Source organism: Diabrotica virgifera, chromosome 2 (genome assembly GCF_917563875.1).
Source record: "Diabrotica virgifera virgifera chromosome 2, PGI_DIABVI_V3a".
NCBI classification, from domain to species: Eukaryota; Metazoa; Arthropoda; class Insecta; order Coleoptera; family Chrysomelidae; genus Diabrotica; species Diabrotica virgifera.
This window is the reverse complement of record NC_065444.1, coordinates 263634215-263657242: the sequence shown is the minus strand read 5'-3', so window position 1 is coordinate 263657242 and position 23028 is coordinate 263634215. Positions and strand designations below refer to the sequence as shown.

Here is a 23028-nt window from a genome sequence, read left to right as displayed (position 1 = left end):
AACAATTTGAATAACTTTGTTAATATTGACTGTAGGCTAAAACTACAATGGAATTTGAAAAACTGGTATTTTTATACGAATTTTTAAAGCAAAACTAAGCCTAGGTTAATTACGGTCAAAGTTAGCCACTTTTTTTATTTAATTGACGGCTGCTTTGTTTATAACAATTAAGCAACCTAACTAGAACCATTTTGAAGTTGAAGATATATAGGTTATGTGTAAAAGTTTGAGTAAAGTTTGAACCCCAACAGAGTGGTTAATAAAGCTTTAAAAATGGCGTCCGAACGGAATTAATTCGTGGTCGGTGGAGGGGAATTACTAAAATACGTGCACTCAAAAAATTAAACTGATTCTGCAAACATATGCTGCGATTAATATCGCTGGAACTTGTTGATGGATTTTGATCATAATTTTTTTAATTTGTATGTACTCGTAGTCTTATAGAGTACGTTATGTACACACAACCCCACCTAACATTACAAAATGTTAGGGGGAACTCCCCTTATCACTCAGGGATATGAAAAATAGATTACGACCGATTCTAAGACCTACCGAATATACATATTATATAATTTCATAAAAATCGGTCAAGCGGTCTCGGAGGAGTATGGAAACTAACACTGTGACAGGAGAATCTTATAGATGTAAATATATAGATGGCTATTAACAAATAGGGGTTGGTGATAGAAGAGTGAAAATTAAGGGTTGTATGTATTTTTTAATTCTACATCATAGATAATAATAAATTGATGGATGGATAAATGGAGGGACAACCTTTCATAGAGGTATCAATTAGCCAATGAACAAGCAAAATTGCTTATAAAGAGGAAAAAGAAGGTGTAACCAGGATAATCCTAAGGGGGGGGGTTACAACTACTGAGGGACTCTAGGGGATATGGAATAGTAATGGTGTTAAGCGTATATAGCTCAAAGTACATCTCAATGGGGGAGGGTTACAACCCCCAAACCCTCTTTGGTTACGCCACTGTTTTCATCTATGATGACTGGACTAATAATGCTTCTAAAATATCCACAATGTAATGATTCTAAAACTAGACAACTGGCATAAACTGCCTTAATTGCATCGAGAGATAGTCCACATTACACCCTTCCACCTCGTTTTGCCTTTTTTTATGTCATCCCGTATTATTTTCCTTCATAAAAGATGTCTGGAAGAGAGTCTCAACGGCCCCTTATATAGCGGAAAAGTAAACGTAAAACTTGGTTGAAAAACCACCTTTCGGTAGATGAACATTTTCAATATTTATACTGCACACTAGAGTGGAAAGGTTATGATGATACCGCTGCTCCCTATATAAAATATAACGTGTATGAACATTTTTACGAAATAGAGAATGGCTCATTAGCTTTTTGTGTGCAAATGGATTCGTTTGTTTTCATTAAATTGATGAAATGAAATCAAAATTGAAAATAAAAATCGATGTTAATAAACTAAAAACAGTGGTAATTTCAATACAACATTTTGTTTTGCATTAAAGTAAAATTTCATTGAAATTGAATGGTTAATTCTAGACTACTATATGAGTATGTATTCGATCTGGAAATGTATTATTTATTCGATTTTTGAACTATAGTCCAGGGCGCATCTGTTTTGAGATGGACGTTGAGAGGTGACTCAATTTTTTTTGCAGAAATTGCTTGAAAATAACTCAAATAATAATATTTGAGTTATCCTCCCACTCAAAATGGTCCGGAACATTGTTTAAATAATCAAAATGTCAAAATATGAAGGAAAAATTCGATTTTTTTTATTGGTTTTTTGATTATAACTTTAAAACTATTTATTTCTGAGAAAAGTTGTACTGACATAAAAGTTGCGTAATTAAATTTCCTACAATATAGAATTGGTTAAAAATTTAAAAAATAGTCATCCTTGTTGCAAAATAGCAATAATTGCGAAAAAAACCATACAAAAACAAATATTCGCATTTTACGTTTTTCAACCATTTATGCTACACTTAGGACCTTCATATTTTACCCAGAAAAACTTTATGATATATTAAAACAACACTGTAAATTTCATTAAGATCGGTTTAATAGATTTTGCAAAATAAATTTTGCAATCCAGCTTTCGCAAAAAAAATTCATTCTTTTTAAATGTTGCAGGACTGAAAATAAAGCAGATAGCAAGTTGAATTTTTTTTCGTTTATAGAAGTGTACTGTACCTTTCATTTGCAATTTGCAAAATTAAAATCGATTAATTACCACGGCGCGGCGTCAGGAAATTTTTTAAATAAACATTAATTTTTGGTGCTACGCGCAGGACAGCGGTGTTCGATTCACACAAGTTGATTTCCACCAAAATTTCTTACAATCTTCATCTAATATATTATTTTCTTACTCTACATTATGTTGTATTTTAATAATTTAATTCCACAAAAATCAAACTAATTTTATTATTGTTTGTGAAATATTGTTTAAACAATTGCATATGTTTAAAAATAATAAACTTTTATTCTCTAAGTTAAAATATATGAACAAAGAAGGTTTTTGCTAAAAAAAGTGGTCTTTCAAAGGATAGAATATGTGTTTTTATTTTACAATAAACAAATTTATTTATTTATATCGAAATGTAATAAAAATTAAAATGTATCAATCATTATCAAAGGTCATTGGAATGCCCAATCAGAGCAAACTATCCGCTGTCCTGCGCGTAGCACCAATAAGTAATGTTTATTTAAAAAAACCCTGACGCTTTGGTAGTTAATCGATTTTAATTTTGCAAATTGCAAATGAAAGGTACAGTACACTTCCATATGCAAAAAAATTTCAACTTGCTATCTGCTTTATTTTCAATCCTGTAACATTTTGAAAAAATGAATTCTTTTTGCGAAAGCTGGATTGAAAAATTTATTTTGCAAAATCTATTGAACTGATCTTAGTTAAATTTACAGTATTGTTTTAATGTATCATAAAGTTTTTCTAGATGAAATATGAAGGTCCTAAGTGTAGCATAAATGGTTGAAAAACGTAAAATGCGAATACTTGTTTTTGTATGGTTTTTTTCGCAATTATTGCTATTTTGCAAGAAGGGTGACTACTTCTTAAATTTTTAACCAATTCTAGATTGTAGGAAATTTAATTACGCAACTTTTATGTCAATACAACTTTTCTCGGAAATTAATACTTTTAACGTTATAATCAGAAAACGAAGAAAAAAATCGAATTTTTCCTTCATTTTTGACATTTTGATTATTTAAACAATGTTCCGGACCTTTTTGAGAGGGAGGATAACTCAAATATTATTATAGGAGTTATTTTCCAGCAATTTCTGCAAAAAAATTTGAGTCACCTCTCAACGTCCAAATGTATGTACTAATATTTTTACAGATGCGCCCTGGTCTACTATATAAGTGTTAATATTATAGACCTGGACCCCGGTTACTAAAAAAAAATGATTAATAGCAAGCTGAAAATTTCTTAATAGCTTAACGGTGTTTAGTCGGACAAACTTTGATGTATGGGAACACTGGAACAGGGGAAGTTTTAATTGTGGAACAGGTTAAAAATTTGGAACGTCAGACTACGAAAACATTCCATGTATTTTGTCGGACAGAACTTCCAATTGATTTGTTACGATTTCATTATACTCTCATGCAAAAATCAGACTCGTGTTTATCACCAACTGGGCATTTTAACGAGTGGAACACGAAGAACATGTCAAATGACAGGAATCATGTTGGTTAGTAATAGGAGTCTGATTTTTGCATGAGAGTTTAATGAAAATACATGGGACGTTTTTGTAATCTGACGTTCCAAATTTTTAAACTGTTCTACACTACAATTAAAACTTCCCATGTTCCAGTGTTTCCATATATCAAAGTTTGTCCGACTAGACACCCTTAAGCTATTAACAAATTTTTAGCTTGCTATTAATCAACTTTTTTTGGTACGCGGGATCCAGGCCTAACTGCGTAGACAAACCATCTGTAAAAGTCAAATAGGTTGTTGCCTTCTCTTTTTGAATCAACTCCATAGAGAATCATCGGCTCTTTGTAAATGAAAATACCTAAAGATTACTTAAAATAATTGCAGCTGATACTAGCAATATCTTCCTTCTTCTTGATATGCCTATCCGTGACGAATATTAGCGATCATCACGGCAATCGTTATCTTATCTGCAGCAGCGATGAAAAGCTACACAGATGTTGTGCTGACCAGGTTATGATAATCTTCAATTAGGACGTTCTTTATTATTTTAAACAAACATTGTATTACTTATTTTTTCATTGCTTGGCCAATAATAGGTTACTTCAAATCGTGTAATTTTAGAGCCAGTAGTGCCTTGAATTGTTTTTTTTTTATTTCTTGTTGATCGAAAACTGTCACTATACTCTTACCTACGATATTTACTCTCCCAACTGCCTTTTTTGTTTTTGCATTCTACCATTCACCTTGTTGAAAATTAAGATTTACTAACCGTCGCATCGTAGTGTATAATTGACATACCCCACAGTTATATACATAGCATATTTCACTGTAAGTCACTATCGTAATTATCGTGTGGAAAGAAAAAAGGAAATAAACGTACGCATACGGGTGCCATAAATACGATAAATACACTGTAGATTATATATCGAGTTGAATTTTCAATTTACGATCACTGCATTGCTTTCTAAGACCTCGTAAATTCCAAAACAATATGATTGTAGCATAATAAACAAGGTTTTTCTAAATGTGTGCAGCTTATTAATCGTAAATCATTATCTGTTGAAAGATACGAGGTTCGGTAAATAAAGTAAAGAAAGTCAAGTAAAGATAGAACAATGAGACATGCAGATGTAATAATTACTCCAGTCAATGAGAATAATACGAGCGAGGGTCAGAAGAAAAATATGTCAAAAGAAAAACGAATCCTGGACAAAAAAGTGTACCATGCTAAATACATACATAGGTGGAAGCCAAAGTTCAGAAAGTTGGAAACTATTAAAAAATTTAAGAAACGACAGAAAGAAAGACATTATTCAGTCCATATCACCACAAACTTGGGAAGGATACTTTGAAGATTTACTAACAGAGACAAGAGAGCCCCTCAAACAGATACAATTCAACGGTATACAAGGCCTCAGGTTGATAGGATCACCAATCAGAGTAAATGAGGGAGAAGTCGAAACCATATGCAAACAGTTGAAGAATGGCAAATCATCTTTCCCAGGAAATAAGCTCCGGAACTCATCAAATATGGACTTAAAGTTCTAATTACTAAGACAACTTTTCCAGCAATGCTTGAATAACCATGAAAACCTGAAGAATGGAAAGAGTCACATCTGAGCACTATCCACAAAAAGGGAGATAAATCAAAACCTGAAACCTATAGAGGAATTGCATTCACTAGTAGTATCAGCAGAATATATGGAAAACTTATTAAAAATCGAATAGAAGAAGAATACCAAAATATGGAAGCCGAAGAACAGGCTGGTTTTCGCGCAGGTCGATCTACAATAGATCATGTTTTCTCCATTACTCAGATAATTGAAAAGAAAGTTGCTCGTGGCCGTGGCCAAGAAGTCCATCTGATGTTTGTAGATCTTAGAAAAGCGTATGATAGTGTCCCGCTGGTTAAATTATGGGAGGCACTGGAGATAACAAATGTAAATATAGAATTGGTTGAAGCCGTAGAAACGTTGTACTACCAACAAACAACAAGAATTAAAACGGGAAATCTCATAACACCTGGATTCACAGTAACTAAAGGCAAGGATGCTGTATCTCACCAACACTATTCAAAATATACCTCGAAGCAGCACTCAACAAATGGAAGAAAAAATGTACGAATATGGGCAAATGGGCATACCACTAACGGACTCAACTTTGTACACGCTGTGCTTTGCGGATGACCAGATGATCATCGCACAGGACTCTGAAGATCTTATTTACATGATGCGAAAACTATTAGAAGAGTTTACAGAGTGGGGCCTAGAAGTGAATATGGAAAAAACTGAATACATGAGTATCGGAGGAGACCAACATAGCCTCCGTGTAGAGGAAAATCAAGAAATAAAATTATGTGAAGACTACAAATACCTGGGAGTAAAGATCACTCAACACGGAAAATTAGATGCAGCTATTAAGGAACGAAATATACAGGGAAGGAAAGGCATATCCTTACTGAACAGCGTACTATGGGATAAAAATATTTCTAAGGAAAATAAAAGAAGAATATATAACACTATAATAAAAAGCATCACAACATATGAATGCGAAGTTTGGCCCCTAAAAGACAGAACAGAGAAAATGCTTAGAGCAACAGAAATGGACTTCTAGCGCCGTTCGGCGGGAATATCTACACGCGACAGAATAACAAACGGGAGAGTCCGAGAAATCATGGGGGTTACACATACTACTGTTGACGACATCAGGACGGAACAACTCAGCTGGTACGGACACGTAAGGAGAATGCCGGAGAATAGAATACCAAGACAAATCCTCGAATGGCAACCCAGAGGAAGGCGCAGACCAGGAAGGCCTAGAAGAAGTTGGAGAGAAGGAGTTGATAGAGAAATCAGGGACAGAGAACTCGAGGACGATCTATGGAATGACAGAACGAGATGGAGATTGGAAATCGGAAGACGTAGAAGAACGTTGTAAACCGATATTACATATATATACAATGAGAATAAAAATTGGATATTACCTATAACTTCTATCCTAATGCATCGGTATTGGTGAAATTTTGAAAATAGGCTCTACTTATTGTAATTAACAAGAAAAAGAGAACAGCAGGTCAACTCTATGTCAATCAAACCCATGTAGAAAGAGTGAGGCACTACAACTACCTCGGCACCATAATAAATTAGGAATGTACAAGCAATCAAGAGATAAGAGCGCGGATCGGAAATGCTTGATCCACCTTCAACAGAAGGTAGAAGTTTTCTTCAATAGCCACAATCTTTCTCTTGGTATAATAGTAAGAATGCTGTGACGCTACGTATTCTCTGTCTTTTTATGGTGTTGAATCGTGGACCTTCAACGAAGATATCTGCAGAAAATTGGAAGCAGTTAAGATGTGGGTGTATAGGAGAATATCTGTTTGCTTTTTTTACAATAACTCCGTTCATTTTCAAGATACGGCATCCATTCAAAAACCATTTTAAACGAAATTTAGTTTTCTATAATTATTTATCTATAGTTTTCAAAAGGGTTAAAAAACGCAAGAAAGATCTCTGACAGATTTTCTACACTACTGAAAAAAATTCGAAATACAAAACTACTACTAAAAAAAAACCTACATTTTTGTACTGAATTATTTTTTTCGTGTCGTATCATTTTCGAGATACACAAACAAAATGGCAGATTTTAAGAAGGTTTAAAAATGCGCTCTATAATTTTGATCATTTTTTTCAAAAAACAGGCATTTCAAACTAGTCCAACTTTTTGAGCATAGAAACAACATTAAAATAAAAGGTATTGTACAAGGAAAACGATGTATTTAAATTCTGGTAGATGCGGAGTTAAACATATTGCTCATTTTTTTCTTAAAATATATGTGCTTGTTTGCATATTCTCTCGCTTAGTTTGAATGTAATTGACATTATTTAACAGCGCTCATTAAAGATCTTTTCAATCACTACAAAAAGTGTTGTCAGCATTAAGTATACCCGAAAAATCGATCTTTTTTCTCTTATTTCGAGTTGAACTCAACGATTCTAGCATTCATAAAAAAAATTCCGTTCACCTACCATATCTCACTTTATATTGCAACTAGAATATTTCTGAAAAACCAAATCTCTTTGTTTTTTTATACGCTACAAAAATGTTTATTAGACTTTTTTTCGTTCCATGCATAGTTTTTAAGTTATTCGCCAAAAATCGTCCGAAAATATATTATTAAAAAAAATTATAAAACCGCTCTTTACTTAAAATTAGGTCCTCTAACGATTCTTGGGCTTATTTTGACGAGAAGAGGTGGGAACCACCCCTAGAAGAAAAACATATCGATGGTGAAAGTTCCCAACCTCCTACGTCAATTTTTGGATATTTTGTTTTGTTACCCTAAATTAAAGAGAAATATGTATTTTTACTGTTTACAAGCTCCTATGTCGTTATTGGAGTGGAGGCCACGAGAAGAAGCACTACGGAGCAGAGGACGACCACCAACCAGATGGGCTGACGATCAACTGGATGCAAGCCGCACAAAACAGAGAAAGATGGAAAGAGCTGAGGGAGACCTATGTCCAGCAGTGGACGCGTACGGGTTGATGATGATGTCGTTATTTCATAAATATATGGCCATCTAGAAGCCAATTAATGAAATAACGACATAGGAGCTTGTAAACAGTAAAAATACATATTCACTTTAATTTCTTCTTCATGTACCATGTCCTTTCAGAACGTTGGTTACCATCATAGCTATCTCAATTTTATTCACTGCCACCCTAAATAGTATGCTTGTATCAACACCATACAAATCTCGCAAGTTCTTCAACCATGAGGTTCTTCTTCGTCCTGGACTGCGTTTGCCTGCTATTTTTCCTTGCATGATATTTTGTAGCAACATATATTTGGGACCTTTCATTACATGTCCGAAATACTCCAGCTTTCTCTGCTTGATGCTTTTTATGATCTCAGTAGTCTTGCTGAGACCTTCTTGTATTGTAGAGTTTCGAATCTTCTCCACTCAGGAAACTTTTAAAATTCTTCTATAGCACCACATTTCGAAAGCCTCAATCAAGGCGATTTAGATCGATTTTATTCACAGTCCAGGACTCGACACCATAAAGTAAGACCGAGAACACGTAGCAGCGAAGTAGACGGATCCTCAATGCCAATTTTAGGTCTCTGTTACGTAACACCTTGGACATCCTTCTAAAAGCGGCTCTAGCCTGCTCTATCCTAGATCTAATTTCGCCGTGACTTTCTGCGTTACAATTTAATTGCTGTCCAAGGTAAACGATTTTATCAACTTGCTCAAGTTTGGTATTATTTACATATATAGACGGTTTTATATGCTGTTGTTTACTTATTACGAGTATTTTGGTTTTCCGTATGTTCAGATCCAGACTTGACACCCTACAAATCTCAACGACACTATTAAGTAGTGTTTGCAGATGACTAGAAGCTAGGAGTACTGTATCGTCCTCATATCGCAAATTATTGATGGCTTCACCGTTCACAAGTATTCCTTCTTGTTTTTCAGAACACTGTTCACAAGTATTCCTTCTTGTTTTTCACTTTAATTTAGGGTAACAAAAAAAAATAGCCAAAAATGACATAGGAGGTTGGGAACTTTCACCATCGATATTTTGACATAGGTTAGAATTTGTTTCTTGATCTATTACTGTGAAAATACCAAATAAATTGTAACATTAGGAAGGAATTCAGAGCCAAACACCGTCATTGACTGAACTAAAATGTGAGCAGCTTATAAATCGTAAATCAGTATCTGTTCAAAGATACAAGGTTCGGTCATTAAATAAACGATAGAACAATGAGATATGTATGTACAATATGTAGTTGTAATCTGGTATCTGATATTTGAAGTTTATTATTAACTGTAAGATAAAACAACTTACGCAACAGCTTAACAAGCTCTGTTTGTTTCATTCTGCATAATATTTGTACTAAAAAATATTTACTGACAATTTAATTATATGACCTATACCACTTTTATCGTAGTTATCACTCACAGAAGATACTCACGATTATAATGTAGTAACGCTGTTGTGAAATCGAAAGTCAACCTAATGACATCATATGCAACACCGAACCATTTTTATGTGATATACCTACGTATAATTATGTTTGGCGAATAATTTATGGCAAAATAAAAAGAAATAAAAGTTTCCTTTTCACATCCAAATGATTCTAAAATTTCCAAATAGCAAAAGTAACTTGGAAATACCAAACCAGCATTTGAGAAAAAGTTGGATACATGGAGGGAAAATAGTATATTCCAGGTATTCAAATTTTCATTCATTTTCATTTATTTATTTGGTGCACGTCGTAACAGATAGCGCTAGTATGGGGAAGACTCTCTACATCTGGTCCATTCCGACTGTCTTGGGTATTGTTTTCGTTCTGTCTATTTTCTGTTTATTTGTTATTTCTTTGTTTGTTCTGTCCTGGGGCAGCTAGTGGGAGAGGACATTTTACATCCAACCTCGCTGACTGCCTCCCTTTTTAACCTGGAGTAAATGGGTATGAATGCGAGTGTGAATCGATGAATGTATGAATGATTGGTGTTACTCGTAATTGCCAACTGGTTCTGTTTTGCTAGTTCCATCGTAGATGGGGGGCACACTGGTCGCCCAGCCCGCACATGGGTTGCGCGTGGATGGTCGCTTCACCGGCCGGTCTGGCGTAAGGCTTGTGCGATAGGGGGGAGCGGGAGGCCACCCAATCCATGGAATGCGCGCGAAGAGTGCCAAAGAGGAGTTAGGAGTAAGGTCGACGGGTCAGACATCGACTAAGAGCGGTTCCAGACTCGTCGGCTGGAGAAAGAGGGGGTGGGTTTAGTCGGTAGGCGGCCAGTCAAGATGAAGTAGGACGGACTGAATCCGACACACCTGGGACACCTTCCCACCTCAAAAAAAAAGATATTCAAATTTTATCTTTTTATTAATATCCCTAATTTAAATATTTACTTTATTAATATGTTTATAGTCGAATATAAGAAAACTTTAATAAAATTAACGAATCATGCAATCAAATACTTACTATCTTTATGAGTGACTGGAGAACTTACCTAGAAGAGAAAAACAAAATTAATATGATGTAAAATGGCGAATATATGTGTACTTATACAATAGAACTTTATCAGTAAGCGCTTTATCCAACTGGTACCTTATCGATCTAAAATCAATGACAGTACCAGTTGCCAACCTACAGTATGATTGGCTTCCGGACCCCTGCGCGGCTCATCATTTGGATGAATTACAATCATTTCTAAATAACAAATTGTAAGGACAGCTGCTTCACTGCTTTGTAACTTATCATTCACGTAAAAAATTCCAAAATAAATCAAATTCAACCAAGTGTTAGTTGAATACAGCAGCCCTTTAGTAAGTTTCCCGACCACGTTTTTTGTTTTTGTAGAAAGGTAAATTTTCAATGGTATATAAGATTAAACTCTTGACCAGATATGCCCTCCTACATGCCATCCTGTAAGGAAAATTATTTGGAAAGCGAGATCCAGGAAGACGAAGATCCTGGTTAAAGAACCTCCGAACTAGTGATGAGCGAGACTGGTCTTGGTCTTGCGGTCTTTGTGTTGGCCTTGCAGCAAGACCAAGACCAAGACCGAACCTTACAAGACTACGCAAGACCAAGACCAACCTGAAAGACTCTTGCACTTCTCCGCGAAATTGGTTTTTTATTATTTAACTTTATTTTTTTAGTTCAATAATATATACTGACATTGTAATAAACCTTAAAAATATCGAATTTTTAAAATATACAATATTTTAAGCTAAAAATCAACAATTTTGATATATACTTTGATCGGTAGTAAAACAGATTAAGGGGAATTGGTTTTAACAATCCTCTTCTAACTTTTCTAGCGTTATCTTATAATTTTACAACAGTAAGTACAGGTTATTTAACGTAAGCAGGCCACTCAAATAACAAAAAAAACAATCGAACGTCAAAAAAAAGGAGAGCACAATCGAATTTAAAAAAAAATGCTCCGTATTAAGACTGTCATATAAGAACACATTTTATGAAAAGTATACTGATGACGTCGTTTCTGTAATACTCAAAAATGACATTTAAAAAACAGTACATGTAGAAACAGAAATACAATTATTCCTATGACAGTTCAACAGTTTCCGGTATAATAGATTTTCCGCCATATTTGTTTCTAATTGAAACTTAAAAGCTAAAAATAATGAAATTTTTTTGAGCGGTACTGGATTCTTTGGAAAATGATTTTCTTTAATTTTTCTATTTTCAGTTATTCTCTATTATGAACAGTTTCCGAGATATCGAGCCTTGTCACACTATACAGCCACCCTGTATATGCAGAATGTTTACTAAGTATGTGTACAAACTTTATAGGTTAAACGTTCATATGAACTGAAAATAATTTTTTTTAATGAGAAATCAGTGTTCACGTTCGATGCATCATTTCAATAGGAATTTTACATCTGGTTAAAATTGAAGGTTTTTTAAATTTTTTCTCCACATAAAAAACAGTTTCGCTTTTGCCTTGTATGTAAGTATGTATAATTAAATAAAGGGCGTATTTCCTCCAAATAAAATAAAATGTAACTAATAACTTTTTCTTTTTTCTTCTTTTTTTTCACATTTTATTTCTTTTATATCATATGCTACATAAAAAGCAGATAGTGTCTCAATTCAACTTAAAATTGAAATTTGAAAATAAACCTTTACATTTGAAACATACTTTTTAATGAAATAATTAGGTGAATGTATAATGTTAAAATTGGTATCCGTTTGAAACTAAATTCTACATTCTTTTAAAATTTTAAAGCAAAAAATATAGTTTCATTATTCACATCTGTATTTATTTCAATGTACATTTTATTCGAAATTGTTTGGTTCAAATTATTACTACCAAAAAAGCAAGACCAGCAAGACTCTTGCAGCAAGACCAAGAACAAGACCGGCTAGTGCAAGACCAAGACCAAGACTGCCTTTTAGCTGCAAGACCAAGACCAAGCTTGCAAGCTTGTTTTACTCATCACTACTCCGAACCTGGTTCAACATAACATCTGTGCAGCTTTTAGATGCTGCTGAAGATAAAACAAAGATTGCCATGATGATCTCACATCAAGAAGAAGAAGAAGAAGAAGATTGAACTATTTTAACAGATCACCAAATTATAAGTTCTGAATATTTTCTAAAAGCTATAACGCTAGAAGGTTGGTGTCATCAGTTTGGGCTAAAGTATAATAAAGCTTGATTTAACTTGAAAACGATTTTTAATATTTCCAAAAATACTCAATAAAATATATCTCTCCATAATATATTGTAAATGTAAATAAACTTGAAATGTTTAAAATTAAACTGTGATAAAGATAACAATTTAGTCACCTAAAACGTCTACGAATATTCTTAAAATTTAATAAACTCATAGTATTCGTAATAATCACTAAAAGTCCTGTAAAATACTAATAAAATACTAATTTTAATATACACGACGATCAATATCTGTCCATCCATAAACAATGATTTTTTGCGCGTTGACCATCTTCTTATGTAGCTTTAAGTTAAAACAATTTCAAGAATGTCTAAATAAATAAAACGATACGGTACTTAAATCTCAGCTTTTAATTAGGCATTAAAAACAGGTTTTGTACAGATTAAATTAATCGAAATAATCCACAGATGTATTAGCAACTGGTTCCGTAGTGTAGCGGTTATCACGTCTGCTTTACACGCAGAAGGTCCCCGGTTCGATCCCGGGCGGAACCACTTTTTTAATATTTAATAAACAGTGTTTCTAAAAAAAATTTAGGGTAAATACTTGGGAACATTCCTGAGGATATTTCAGTAGCAGTGGTATTCCACATTCCCGCGTACCAAATAATAGTATATTACTTTATGAGGCGGAGAAGCATGACTTTTCTTGACGCGCCCGATATTACGCGCCGAACGAAGTGAGGCGTATAATAGAGGGCAAGTCAAGAAAAGTCGCTTCTTTGCCGAATAAAGTATACTATTTTTTCTTCAAACGTAGCAATTTTCAACCATAAATAGTACAATTCATACGCTATTTTTACTCGAAATTAACTGTGACAACTATCAAAGTCGTCTAGATGTTAGAAATTAAAATAATTAAGTCGTCGGTGGGATTTGCGTCTCCCTGGTTACAGTTGTTTGACAGTTGTTTGCAATTATTAAAGACAGCTTATTGTTGTTGCAACCGCAAGCGCAAATTTAGTGCCAAATAATAGTATATTACTTTATGAGGCGGAGAAGCATGACTTTTCTTGACGCGCCCGATATTACGCGCCGAACGAAGTGAGGCGCATAATAGAGGGCAAGTCAAGAAAAGTCGCTTCTTTGCCGAATAAAGTATACTATTTTTTCTTCAAACGTAGCAATTTTCAACCATAAATAGTACAATTCATACGCTATTTTTACTCGAAATTAACTGTGACAACTATCAAAGTCGTCTAGATGTTAGAAATTAAAATAATTAAGTCGTCGGTGGGATTTGCGTCTCCCTGGTTACAGTTGTTTGACAGTTGTTTGCAATTATTAAAGACAGCTTATTGTTGTTGCAACCGCAAGCGCAAATTTAGTGCGAAAATGGAAAACTCATTAACTAATTGTCCTTTTAATATTACTATAAATAAAAATGATGTTTAATTGTTGTTAATGACATTTGTATTGTTGCTTTGTGACATGTTTCATATTGTTGCCATGACAACATTTTTCCCTCCGCCGCGGCGCGCCGTAAAGAAATGGGAAAAAAAACTGCTGCCGGCGGAGACATCAAACTTTGACAGGATCGAGTTAGATAAGTAATGTCATCATTATTTGACGTTTGAAGAAAAAAGATTAGTAATAGCAAGCTGAAAATTTGTCCATATATTAATCGTATCAAATCGGGCAAACTTTGATGTACAGGAACATTGGAACAGGGGAATTTTTAATTGTGGAACGTTTTTATTCAATAACCAACGTTATACAGGGTGTCCCGAAAAGATTGGTCATAAATTATACCACACATTCTGGGGTCAAAAATAGTTCGGTTGAACCTAAATTACCTTAGTACAAATGTGCTTATAAAAAAAGTTACAGCCCTTTGAAGTTACAAAATAAAAATCAATTTTTTTCAATATAGGTATCGAAAACTATTAGAGATTTTTTATTGAAAATGGACATGTATCATTCTTATGGCTGGAACATCTTAAAACAAAATTATAGTGAAATTTGTCCACCCCATAAAATTTTATGGGGGTTTTGTTCCCTTAAACCCCCCCAAACTTTTGTGTACCTTCCAATTAATTCATTATTGTGGTGCCATTAGTTAAACACAACGTTTTTAAAACTTTTTTGCCTCTTAGTATTTTTTCGATAAGCCAGTTTTTATCGAGGTGCGGCTTCTTTTTTAATATATTTACATAAACATTTTATGGGGGTTTTACTCCTTTAAACCCCCCAACCGTTTGTGTACGTTCCAATAAAACTATTATTGTGGCACCATTAGTTGAATACAGTGTTTTTAAAGCTTTTTTGCCTCTTAGTCTTTTTTGGATAAAGCACCTTTTATCGAGATGTGGCTTCTTTTTCAAAATATACCTAAAAACATAAGTTTTAAATCCTGTCGTGCGTCTATTCCGAGGGGCAGTAGGAGATGGATTTGTGTTTATGCATGACAACACGCCTCTTCGTCAAACAGCAGCAGTGCAAAATTTTCTAGAAGAAGAAGAAATATCTACATTGCAGTGGCCCTCGAATTCCCCCGACATGAACGTCATTGAACATGCTTGGGATATTCTCAAAACACGCATCAAGAAGCAAAACAATCCCCCTATTACACTTCGAGAACTAAAAGATGCTGCTTGTGAAGAATGGGAGAGAAATAAGCAAGCCCAGCTCGACCAGTTAATCGACAGCATGCTAAATCGCCTACAAGCATGCATGCAGGCCAATGAAATAAATACCGATTATTAGTTTTATTAAAAATTATTTTTAACTATGCCAAATTATTTTTAACTATACCACAAAATGATGTTTAACTATTCAGAAGAGTTGATATTACATAAAAATCAATAAAAAGATGAAATTTATTATTCCAATATTCTAAACTTTTGGACATAATATGTGTAGTCACGTATGCCACCAGTTCGGCGTAGTGATGTAACGAATGTCATCTTTAGAACATTCGCGAATACGAATGCGAATATCTGCCACCGACATTCGCGAATGCGGATGCGTATTCGAATATTCAGTTTTTTTAAATATGTTCCTATTTCGTAATGTTTTCAAAATTTTTAATGAGAAGTTAATTGATATTTAGTGTAAGTCAATCTGAATCTTAAGCTTTATTACATGATACCAAATAATAAAATAACGTGAAGGCTGATAATGTGATTATACGAGGTTAAGTTACCTTTTCTTAATAAAAAAAAAGATGAGAAGTGAATAAATTTTTGATTTTATTGACCTAATATTATATTCAAATTATTTTTTTCTGATATTCATATTCGCAAAACATTCGCACAAATTTCGCGAATACGAATGCGAATATTAAAAAATATGCGAATATTCGCAAATGCGAATACGAATATTCGTTACATCACTAGTTCGGCGTAGTTGGTAAAAATCCGACAAAATTCTGACTTTCTACCGCCATCGTTAAATAATCCGATCGTCATCGTTAAATAATCCGATCGTCCATTTTTCAGCACAATGTGTAGATCTCAATATCATCCTACGCACTAGTACTGATACGGCGGCGACGCGACGGTAAAATTTCCGATCGAAAAAAAAAACGCCAAGTATGTTTCGGGCGTTATAGGTTTCGAACTTCTGTATCTTTCAAACAGTAGGTATACTGAATTCGCTCAACCGAGATTCACTTTGACACATTCGGAATAGGAAACATACAACACAAAAATTCCTACCTCACACTATTAACTTAATCTTTCATTAAAAAAAAGAAGAATTATTAGAAATAGTGGGAGTGTCTACTAATCTCATAAAATTTTGTGGAGTTTATTTCTACAAAATATTTTTATTTTGTACAATATAGCTATTTGTATAACAAGGGAGGAAAGTGCTACTTTTCCTCCCGAGAATGAAGTTTACTGCCCGACGCGTAGCGGAGGGCAGTAATCATTCAAGGGAGGAAAAGGCACTTTACTCCCATGTTATACATATGGTTTTTCCACCTTCCTCAAATAACAAGTCATTTTTTCATTTTTACTTAATTTATTTATGTAACTAACCAGCAAAATTTATTAGAACTAAAACTAACAAGTACGTACAATATAACTGTCAACTGTCAAATATAAGTCAAATTAATAATGTAAACATTGTTAAATCCAAATAGAAATTTACTGTTTTTTACCATTCCGTAAAATACAGAGTGTTTTATAAATAAACGTTAAAATGTATAGGAACGTACGCAATAGAAAATAGATATTGTACAGGGCGTCAATAAGTTATGTTTCATGAATGAAATACCATGACGTCACTTTTACTTTTCCTCCCTAGGGAGGAAAAATATTTTCCTCCCTAGGGAGGAAAAGTACAACTTTGCTCCCTACAATCAGGTCCGGAAAAGTATACTTTCGGTAGAGGTAGGTGGAAAAATAATTTTCTCATTTGTTATCAATACATTATAATGGTGTAAATAAATAATTATTGATTGGCGTAAGGTTTATGTTATTTTTATGTCTGTTTACTATTAAGAATATTGGCTATGAGCAGGTGCGTTGGTTGTGTAGTAATTTCCAGTCACTTCTGACAAATGAACTTCCCAAAAAAGTAATTACTAACGTCAGTGTCAAAGTGAATCTCGATAGAGCGAATTCAGTATATATCCCTTTTTTTAATCCGAGTAATAGTTTCTGAAAAAAAAAAAAGAATGTGTGTGTACTTTGTACGCACGTAAGAAGTTATACTTCTATTATTATGATTTCAACGAAATTAATATACTTAACAGGTTATTTGTATTTTATTTAAATATTAAACTAATTTTCTTTACCTACCACTTTTTAATTTTTTTTATTAAAATGATACCAAAAATATAAAAAAAAAAGAATATGAATCGTCCGGGATTTGAAACCGGGACCTCTTGACCTCCGGTCACACGCTCTACCACTGAGCTATGTTCCCATTGCTTTGACAGGTTAAAAGATTTCTCATACATGCTCACAAATTTAATAGACCAAGTTGAGTATACAAAAATACTTTAAATATACTTACTATTATTATAAAATATCTTATTCCCGAGGAAGACAAATCCAAAGACACAAAAATTATAATAAATAATACATTTACTAAGAACACTAATATATCCTTTTATATGATATAATATGACTTATTTGCGCTGACAGCGCTGATACATACATATCTTGAAATATTAGCAACGAAATACATATTGTCTGTGTGCGCATTCGCCCAGCTTTATAAAATTTCACTCTCGATCGTAAAGAAATATAACTTCAAATATGCAGGGTGTCTGCGTAACTTGGAACCATATGGGAAACTTTTTTAATATCAATTTTACGAAAAAAAGTCATTCTTTATAAAGTGCTCTGCATAGTCTAAAACCTAAGATTCAATCATCAGATATCAAATTTTGTCAACAGTATACGAGGTATGTCAAAAATATGAATTTCGCTCAAAAGCAAACTACCTTTATATTTCAAAATATCAAAAAAATTTATTATGAAAAATTATTTGTAATTAAAAACCATATTCAAATATGCAATAACAGCCTTCTACTTGAAAAAAAAAATTCTGAAATTTTCCTAAATTACCGATTCCGAACATAATTTTTATTTATTAGACATGTAATAACTCTTTTATTAATAATTTTATAAAAAAAGTTATTCTTTATAAAAATCTGTGCATAGTCTAAACCTCAAGATGCAACCATCAGTTATCCAAGTTTGTTAATTTTATACGAGGTGTGTCAAATAATATGAATTTAGAAAGAATTTCTAAATTCTAAATTCTTTCTAAATTCATATTATTTGACACACTTCGTATAAAATTAACAAACTTGGATAACTTGAGGTTTATTTAGACCATGCACAGATTTTTATGAAGAATAACTTTTTTTCCTAAAATTATTAATAAAAGAGTTATTACATGTCTAATAAATAAAAATGATGTTCGGAATCGGTAATTTAGGAAAATTTCAGAATTTTTTTTTCAAGTAGAAGACTGTTATTGCATGTTTGAATATGGTTTTTAATTACAAATAACTTTTCATAATAAAATTTTTTGATATTTTGAAATATAAAGGTAGTTTGCTCTTGAGCGAAATTCATATTTTTTGACATACCTCGTATACTGTTGACAAAATTTGATGTCTGATGATTGCATCTTAGGTTTTAGACTATGCAGAGCACTTTATAAAGAATGACTTTTTTTCGTAAAATTGATATTAAAAAAGTTTCCCATATGGTTCCAAGTTACGCAGACACCCTGTATAGTTCAAGTCAAAAGTTTAAAGTGAGCTGATTTTTATGCACTTTGCATTTCTATGCAGTTTAATTTTAACTACACATAATCAACTTGCATCTGATCCCTCTATTAGTTTCATAAAACTTCATCGTATTCTTGTTTAAACGAAAACATATCTTCCGATGGCTCTTCTTAATCTCTCGTTTTATAGTAATCGTGGTAGTCATGTGTTCGCGGAAGCGCACATGACTGATGATATTCGTGGTAAAAAAGGCACAAAGCATCGAGAAACAATAAAAAATTGAGATAAAAATAAAGCAAAAGAAAGACGCGGTGCCGGGGGGTTAGAAAACACGCTACACACGCGGATTCTCGGATTCTTTGGTCGTTGTCGTGGACGTCGGTTCCATGGGTCGGTGATCGCATTCAGGTTTGTCGTTTCGAAATGATGAAAGCAATAACCTCGCGAAGAGGGTTTAGGGTTGTGTATGGTTCAGACAGGTTTTTTATTATTTTGCTATAACAACTTGCTATATAATCCTATAGTCAGTTACAAGTTGAAATATAAATTCGATTAATAGTTATTTATGATATAAGTATTAAAAGTACACGTTTAAGGCACGCATGTGAAAGTTTGCAGAATGAGCGATAGCGAGTTCTGCAATTCATTCAAATTTTTTGCATATAAAGAATATTTAGTCGGACATTAAACGTTGAAGGCACCACTGGTATTATGGATAATAACGCTTTCGGTCAACGTATACAGATCATTAACCTCAAGCGTTATTATGCTTAAAATACCTTGGTACCTTAATAACTATAATTGGAACGTACACGAATATTGCGGGAGGGAGCTTAAGAGAACAAAACCCCCATAAAACTTTTAAGGGGTGTACAAATTTCACTGTTATTTTTTTAAAAGAATGTTCCTGCCATAAGAATGTCCCACCTCTATTTTAAATAAAAAATCTCTAATAGTTTTCGATATATCAATCGATTTTAATTTTGCATCTAACTTTTTTATGTGCACATTTGTACTAAGGTAAGTTAGGTTCAATCAAATTATTTTTGTTCCCAGAATATGTGATTTAATTTATGACCTGCCTTTTTGTTACACCCCACCCTGTATATTATAACCACTAGACTTGTCCCAGCTGGATAACAATTTCATTAAGCAAAGTATCGAGTGACTACCTACACCGAAAAAAATTTTGTGAAAGGCTGGTTTCTTGAAAAATTGAAAATGAGCGTAGTTCGAAAGGTCAGACAGTTGAATATTATTGCAGTGACAGGCGAGAGTCGTAGTTGATACTAAAAAACTTGCTAATCCCACATATAGCTTAATGACTTAATGTAGTCTTTTGAAATGGTGAATTTTGTATTAGATTGTTATGTTACGCTACCTGTTCCTGTGAATGTGTGAATGTAAATCCATCTGGGCATTGGTGCAATATAGATGTAATTGTCGAGCATTTCAATAATGTGGAGGAGTAGATAGGGCGGACATCCAGCAAGAATTAATTTATAGGTTAGAATGGAAATTTCTCACGGTTATAAGCGTATAATGTGCAATAAAAATAAAACTGACTGGTTTCTTGTGAAGTTGACAAAGGATGCACGTTTTATTATGCAAATAATCATTATGGCTTTTCCATAACTACTAGAAATAATATACGAATGTGGTTATTAACCCATACAAATTAAATTGTATAAAAACATCATAATTTTAACTCTGACAAAGGAAATGGATATGCGGCAACTATATAGGCATTACAGTAAAACTTTATGGAAATTTTAACGACCAACACCTAAACAGTGGTGTAGACAGGATTTTATTTCGGGGGTGTTCATTCATTTAAGTTCATCCCCTTTCTACAAAACGTTTAGAAATTCCATCCACCCATGAACTATTTCAATAAATAGCTTAAAACATCCTACATTTTGCAGATGATACAGCTCTTCTTGCAAATAGTCAGGAAGAGTTAATTGATCTCATACGACTGGTTGAAAATGAAAATCAAATATTTGGTCTGCAGTTAAACATATCAAAGACAAAGATCATGACAGTGGATAGACCAGTGTTGCCAATCCCATTTCTCTAGATTATCCGATGATCGCTCGAAAAATATCCGATTTGTCACGAAAAGGTACGCTAGGTCAAAAATTATTCTGTTATTAAAATCAATGTTACCAATGTTATTCTTTCAGTCCCTTTAACAACCATCAAATAACAAAATCCGTTGTTCGTACGCCAGTCAGTTGATTGTAATCAATTATCATTATGATAATTAACATAACGGATTGATTAATTAATTATTAATTATCAATTAACGTAACAATTAGGGAGCGTTCAAGTATTACGTAACGCGATTTTTGAAGATTTTTGACCCCCCCCCCCCCCCCCCCAACCTGCGTTACGTAATACTTGAACGCTCCCTTATTAACATAATTGATTAATTAATCAATTAATCTCATAATTGTAATCAATTATGTTTTTAGCAACCCAATCAAAGTTGACGTTGATAGTAATTAAATATTTGATAATGATCAGTTGATTCCATTTCTGATTAGTGTTCGAAAAACCGGCCCTTTAATCTACTGGATTCTCTATTTCACGGTTTAAAAATTTTCGTTTATAGATGAAACTCTCGTATCCTAGCTGATTATTACCTAATTCATGTATGTAAATACTATTTACTTACTATTATTATATTATTCGTATTTTGTATTATCGTAAGGGTTAAATTCTAAATAAATAAATAAATCTAAATATTTCATTATTTGGATCGTTATATTAATTTATTATAATTATTTAAGTAAAAAAAAACTTTTAAATATTATTTTATTAAAACGTAATAACTACTTAAACTAGGTACTGGAAAAATAAATAATAAATAAATCAATACAAAATAAACTACAGCTACATTAATAGCATAGGCGCAAAATTTCTGGTCAATGCTTTTAAAATGCATTATTTTTATCGAGTCCTGAGTTACTACCTACATAAAATGAAAATAAAACTAAATCGTGCGTGAATTAGCTTTCATAAGTTTAAAGACTAAAAACTAAAAACTCATCGGACGGCAATAAACTCATACTCATCGAACTAATACTCATCAAAGCAATAACATCGGACGGCAGACGGTTTTTGAAATTTGAATTGTATTAGTATGCCTTAGCCTTAAGTGGATGCACTTGTGCATTTAAATTCTAAATAAAAGAATCGGCACATGTCCCTTTTGTCAAAAGATGAAATGTATTGGATGTCACTAACATTCATCCAGTATAGACTATTTATAAAAATTTGGGCGGAACCAAACAAAATTAATGTGTTGTTGGTGTTGGGAATATGTATATGGATGAGAAAGTTTTAGTCGATGGTAGATACACTGAAAAATATCCGCAAATATCCGATTTATTTAAAGATACGAAGAAGATACGACAACTCTCAAAAAGGTACGCAAATCGGATAATTATCCGCCGATTGGCAACACTGGGATAGACTACAATAACAATCATCTACACATAACCACGATTGATCGGTTTGAGGTTGTGAGCTCATACTTTTATCTGGGAGCATTGATCACAAACAAAAGGTGTATAAAACGTAGATGTGATCTAGAAAAAATCGCTGTGGCCAAAATATGGAAGGACTCTCAAATTTCATGAATGAAAATGAGGTTTATCAACTGCTGATATTCCCAATACTGAGATATGGACCCCAAGACAAGTGGAAAGAAGAAAGATAGACGTCACTGAAATATTCTGTTGGAGAAGAGTGTTACGAATTCCGTGTCATAGGACAAATAATTTCATTTTTAAATGAGCTAAAGGTCACTAAACGGTCAGTAAAGTCCATCTCCAACAATTAAAATACTTTGGATATGTTATGAGAGCAGACCATGGAAACAGGAAACCTTGAAAGACTTATTATTCAAGGAAAGATCACCTCG

General features: G+C 33.2%; 1 protein-coding gene and 1 non-coding gene across 5 annotated transcripts in view; one reads left to right on the top strand and one right to left on the bottom strand.

Annotated features, from left to right (window-relative positions):
- Positions 1-23028, bottom strand: part of LOC114332601 (serine/threonine-protein kinase NLK) — a 498632-nt gene that overhangs the window by 261379 nt on the left and 214225 nt on the right. The window lies entirely within an intron of this gene.
- On the top strand, positions 13324-13396 carry Trnav-uac (transfer RNA valine (anticodon UAC)). The gene has a single exon. It is a non-coding gene; the product is annotated as a tRNA-Val (tRNA).